This window comes from Oncorhynchus kisutch, linkage group LG15 (genome assembly GCF_002021735.2).
Source record: "Oncorhynchus kisutch isolate 150728-3 linkage group LG15, Okis_V2, whole genome shotgun sequence".
Taxonomy (NCBI): Eukaryota; Metazoa; Chordata; class Actinopteri; order Salmoniformes; family Salmonidae; genus Oncorhynchus; species Oncorhynchus kisutch.
In genome coordinates this window covers 45,640,750-45,647,330 of record NC_034188.2, presented here as the reverse complement: position 1 = coordinate 45,647,330, position 6,581 = coordinate 45,640,750, and positions in this window count along the sequence as shown.

The window sequence follows — 6,581 nt, the reverse complement described above, 5'->3', positions numbered from 1 at the left end:
TGCAAACGAGAGACTAAAAGGGAAAAGGGGTACCTAAATCAGTTGCACAACTGAATGCATTAAACCCAACCGGGGAGCTGCCTTTAATCGACATCCACGTCTTGGGCACCCGGGGAGCAGTTGTTGTTGGGGGTTAACTGCCTTGCTCAAGGGCAGAATGGCAGATTTTTCCACGTTGCTGGCTCAGGAATTAAAACCAGTGACCTATCAGTTTCTTGCCTAACACTCTTAACCACTAGGCTTAACCGCTAGGGAGGAGATTTTAAGGTATAGTTTCGCCCACATTTCTAAATTAAATACTTTGAGGGAAGGGTTGATAAGCCAGGTGAAATGATTGAACAAAGGCAAGGGAGTGAGGAAAGAGCAAAATTAATAGGGGAGGCAGTAGCTACGAGGTTAGAAAGGCAGACCCATATTTGAATCCTAGGGCTGCCTGCAGGGATATCTGCAGGGAGTGATCCATCAGGTCAGCCAGAGGGTTACCAGCAACAATATTGCTGTATACTACCTACTGCTGTTGTGCCCTTGAGCAAGGAACTTTATTCCTAAGTGCCCATGAGCTGCTCTCAGCCTTTGATGTGTGTTGTGTGTCAAGTTGGTCACTATCTATGGTAGCTGTGCATGTAATGTATTTAGTCCCAAAGTGGTTGCAAGAGGCTCTAGTGAAATTAAGTCTTTGAAGTTGATGACAATGTGGAAGACGTAGATTTTGTTTTACACAGGGTCAACGAAAATCTGTCCCAACTCTCAAAAATGAATTTCTCATTTTCACTGACCCTAAAACTTTAGAATCAACGAGGCCAGGTTCCACTCATTCAGCTTGTCTTTACAAAGCGTTCAATGCATCAAATCAAATCAAATTTCATTTGTCACATACACATGGTTAGCAGATGTTAATGCGATGATGGTAATATCTAACAAGTAATCTAACCTAACAATTTCACAACAACTACCTTATACACACTAGTGTAAAGGAATGAATAAGAATATGTACATAAAAATATATGAATGAGTGATGGCCAAACGGCATAGGCATAGGCAGTAGATGGTATAGGGTACAGTATATACATATGAGATGAGTAATGTAGGGTATGTAAACATTATATAAAGTGGCATTGTTTAAAGTGGCTAGTGATGCATTTATTACATCAAGATGGCAAGATGCAGTAGATGGTATAGAGTACAGTATATACATATGAAATGAGTAACGTAGGGTATGTAAACATTATATAAAGTGGCATTGTTTAAAGTGGCTAGTGATACATTTATTACATCAATTTTTCCATTGTTAAAGTGGTTGGAGTTGAGTCAGTATGTTGGCAGCAGCCACTCAATGTTAGTGATGGCTGTTTAACAGTCTGATGGCCTTGAGATAGAAGCTGTTTTTCAGTCTCTCGGTCCTGTACTGATCTCGCCTTCTGGATGATAGCGGGGTGAACAGGCAGTGGCTCGGGTGGTTGTTATCCTTGATGATCTTTTTGGCCTTCCTGTGACATCGGGTGGTATAGGTGTCCTGGAGGGCAGGTAGTTTGCCCCCGGTGATGAGTTGTGCAGACCTCACTACCCTCTGGAAAGCCTTACGGTTATGGGTGGAGCAGTTGCCGTACCAGGCGGTGATACAGCCTGACAGGATGCTCTCGATTGTACATCTGTAAAAGTTTGTGAGTGTTTTTGGTGACAAGCCGGATTTCTTCAGCCTCCTGAGGTTGAAGAGGCACTGCTGCGCCTTCTTCACCACTCTGTCTGTGTGGGTGGACCATTTCAATTTGTCCGTGATGTGTACGCCGGGGGACCTTAAAACTTTCCACCCTCTCCACTACTGTCCCATCGATGTGGATAGGGGGTTGCTCCCTTTCCTGAAGTCCACGATCATATCCTTTGTTTTGTTGACATTGAGTGTGAGGTTATTTTCCTGACACCACACTCCGAGGGCCCTCACCTCCTCCCTGTAAGCCGTCTCGTCATTGTTGGTAATCCAGCCTACCACTGTAGTTTCGTCTGCAACTTGATGATTGAGTCATGGGTGAACAGTTCATGGGTGAACAGGGAGTACAGGAGAGGGCTGAGAACACGCCCTTGTGGGGCCCCAGTGTTGACGATCAGCGGGGTGGAGTTGTTGTTATCTACCCTCACCACTTGGGGGCGGCCTTTCAGGAAGTCCAGGACCCAGTGTCAGTGGCACTGTATTGTACTCAAAGCGAGCAAAGAAGTTATTTAGTCTGTCTGGGAGCAAGACATCATGGTCCGCGATGGGGCTGGTTTTTCTTTTGTAATCTGTGATTGACTGTAGACCCTGCCACATACCTCTCTTGTCTGAGCCGTTGAATTGCCTCGACCTCTGCATTTAAATAAAGAAATGGTAGCAACATAGCTAAATTAACTTGGTTACATCTAATTTAAGGTTAACTCTAAAGTTAGCTAGCTAACAGAATTTGAATTCATCATCAACTTCACATCTGACTAAAGCTGCCATTGTCAAAAACCATTGAAAACCAGTACAGTAAGGCTAGTAAGGCTAGCTAACTTAATAAATCACCATGCAAGCATGAGATATGCCTCCCAAATACCTTGATTAAATTAACCCAGATGGAGAAAAAGTCAAATCTAGTTATGGTAACTTAGCTACCCAGCTAACTTACCTAATGTTAGCTAACAAATGAAACAGTGTCCAAGATAGTCCAGAAGAAGTGTCAGAATAAGCTAGCTAAGTTTGTTACAGACACTAACATAGTTTGCTAGTTAGCTAGCCAAACATTGACAAAACAAGTACATTTAGTTATATTCTGCGACAACACTTCAGCCAGCTAGCGTCGTGGGCATGGTCGTGAGGCTAACGTTAGCAAGCTAGCTAATGTTACCACAGCCAGAGATATTAGCACAGAAAATGGCTAGCTAGCTAACAGTCATTAGCTTGCTAACGGTAGAGCTAACATTCGCTAGCTACCTAATTATGATAGGTAACTCAGGTTAAACCTATTTAGCCTGAATTACCATCAAATTCATAATTCGTAACATTTGTTACTTACAAAACTGTTTTCACAGTTTTCAGTCAGCCTAAACACCCTTAGTCTGTTGAAATAACGTTAGCCATTGTCCACTCTTCAGTCACTCAGTCGCACTAGAACTAGAATAGTTGCAAGTAACGTAAACTCACCCCATTCCGTACAAATCTGCGCAACTGCGACATTCACAAGGCTGCAAAGAAAACTAATGGGATTGTAGTGACTGTGTTGACTTCAAAATCTGGGGTGTGAACTACGTTTCTATTCAAGCGTTGATCGACATGGTAATGGCTCTATAGTATTGGAGAAAAGTAGAAAAAGCTGACCCTCCGTTACATCTTGACGTGTCATGTCGTAACGTACAGCATGCATAAAGCAACTATTTCTGTCTTACAATCTCTCTCCACCAGGTGTAGCACTTCTCTTTGTTTAAAAACAAGAAATGGACAGTGACGGGGGTGAGGGGGGATACCTAGTAATTTTTTGCGTCATCACTGTAAGCGATCATCACTCTCAAAACCGCTGTTTACTTCTGAAGACCACTTTAGCACCGCCTTAAAAACCCGATTCAAATTCGACAAAAACCTTCACATAGGTATGTAATGAAACATTATATAAACTCTTTACAGTGTTTTATTTACATTTTCAAATCAAATCAAATCAAATCAAAATGTTATTTGTCACATACACATGGTTAGCAGATGTTAATGCGAGTGTAGCGAAATGCTTGTGCTTCTAGTTCCGACAATGCAGTAATAACCAACAAGTAATCTAGCTAACAATTCCAAAACTACTACCTTATAGACACAAGTGTAAGGGGATAAAGAATATGTACATAAAGATATATGAATGAGTGATGGTACAGAGCAGCATAGGCAAGATACAGTAGATGGTATTGAGTGCAGTATATACATATGAGATGAGTATGTAAACAAAGTGGCATAGTTAAAGTGGCTAGTGATACATGTATTACATAAAGATGCAGTAGATGATATAGAGTACAGTATATACATATACATATGAGATGAATAATGTAGGGTATGTAAACATAATATTAGGAAGCATTGTTTAAAGTGGCTAGTGATATATTTTACATCATTTCCCACCAATTCCCATTATTAAAGTGGTTGGAGTTGAGTCAGTGTGTTGGCAGCAGCCACTCAATGTTAGTGGTGGCTGTTTAACAGTCTGATGGCCTTGAGATAGAAGCTGTTTTTCAGTCTCTCTGTCCCAGCTTTGATGCACCTGTACTGACCTCGCCTTCTGGATGATAGCGGGGTGAACAGGCAGTGGCTCGGGTGGTTGTTGTCCTTGATGATCTTTATGGCCTTCCTGTGACATCGGGTGGTGTAGGTGTCCCGGAGGGCAGGTAGTTTGCCCCAGGTAGTTTCCCCCCTCAATACCCTCTGGAGAGCCTTACGGTTGTGGGCGGAGCAGTTGCCGTACCAGGCGGTGATACAGCCCGACAGGATGCTCTCGATTGTGCATCTGTAGAAGTTTGTGAGTGCTTTTGGTGACAAGCCGAATTTCTTCAGCCTCCTGAGGTTGAAGAGGCGCTGCTGCGCCTTCTTCACGATGCTGTCTGTGTGGGTGGACCAATTCAGTTTGTCTGTGATGTGTACGCCGAGGAACTTAAAACTTACTACCCTCTCCACTACTGTTCCATCAATGTGGATAGGGGGGGTGTTCCCTCTGCTGTTTCCTGAAGTCCACAATCATCTCCTTAGTTTTGTTGACGGCCTCCCTGTAGGCCGTCTCGTCGTTGTTGGTAATCAAGCCTACCACTGTTGTGACGTCCGCAAACTTGATGATTGAGTTGGAGGCGTGCGTGGCCACGCAGTCGTGGGTGAACAGGGAGTACAGGAGAGGGCTCAGAACGCACCCTTGTGGGGCCCCAGTGTTGAGGATCAGCGGGGTGGAAATGTTGTTGCCTATCCTCACCACCTGGGGGCGGCCCATCAGGAAGTCCAGTACCCAGTTGCACCAGGCGGGGTCGAGACCCAGGGTCTCGAGCTTGATGACGAGCTTGGAGGGCACTATGGTGTTAAATGTTGAGCTGTAGTCGATGAACAGCATTCTCACATAGGTATTCCTCTTGTCCAGATGGGTTAGGGCAGTGTGCAGTGTGGTTGAGATTGCATCGTCTGTGGACCTATTTGGGCGGTAAGCAAATTGGAGTGGGTCTAGGGTGTCAGGTAGGGTGGAGGTGATATGGTCCTTGACTAGTCTCTCAAAGCACTTCATGATGACGGAAGTGAGTGCTACGGGGCGGTAGTCGTTTAGCTCAGTTACCTTAGCTTTCTTGGGAACAGGAACAATGGTGGCCCTCTTGAAGCATGTGGGAACAACAGACTGGGATAGGGATTGATTGAATATGTCCGTAAACACACCAGCCAGCTGGTCTGCGCATGCTCTGAGGGCGCGGCTGGGGATGCCGTCTGGGCCTGCAGCCTTGCGAGGGTTGACACGTTTAAATGTTTTCCTCACGTCGGCTGCAGTGAAGGAGAGTCCGCATGTTTTAGTTGCGGGCCGTGTCAGTGGCACTGTATTGTCCTCAAAGCGGTCAAAAAAGTTATTTAGTCTGCCTGGGAGCAAGACATCCTGGTCCGTGACTGGGCTGGTTTTCTTTTTGTAATCCGTGATTGACTGTAGACCCTGCCACATACCTCTTGTGTCTGAGCCGTTGAATTGAGATTCTACTTTGTCTCTATACTGACGCTTAGCTTGTTTGATTGCCTTGCGGAGGGAATAGTTACACTGTTTCTATTCGGTCATGTTTCCGGTCACCTTGCCCTGATTAAAAGCAGTGGTTCGGGCTTTCAGTTTCACGCGAATGCTGCCATCAATCCACGGTTTCTGGTTTGGGAATGTTTTAATCGTTGCTATGGGAATGACATCTTCAACGCACGTTCTAATGAACTCGCTCACCGAATCAGCGTATTCGTCAATGTTGTTGTCTGACGCAATACGAAACATATCCCAGTCCACATGATGGAAGCAGTCTTGGAGTGTGGAATCAGATTTGTCGGACCAGCGTAGAACAGACCTCAGCGCGGGAGCTTCTTGTTTTAGTTTCTGTCTGTAGGCAGGGATCAACAAAATGGAGTCGTGGTCAGGTTTTCCGAAAGGAGGGCGGGGCAGGGCCTTATATGCGTAGCGGAAGTTAGAATAGCAGTGATCCGAGGTTTTTGCAGCCCTGGTTGCGCAATCGATATGCTGATACAATTTAGGGAGTCTTGTTTTCAGGTTAGCCTTGTTAAAATCCCCAGCTACAATGAATGCAGCCTCCGGATAAATGGATTCCAGTTTGCAAAGAGTCAAATAAAGTTCGTTCAGCGCCATCGATGTGTCTGCTTGGGGGGGAATATATACGGCTGTGATTATAATCGAAGAGAATTCCCTTGGTAGATAATGCGGTCGACATTTGATTGTGAGGAATTCAAAATCAGGTGAACAGAAGGACTTGAGTACCTGTATGTTGTTATGATCACACCACGTCACGTTAACCATGAAGCATACGCCCCTGCCCCTCTTCTTACCAGAAAGATGTTTGTTTCTGTCTGCGCGATGCGTGGAGAA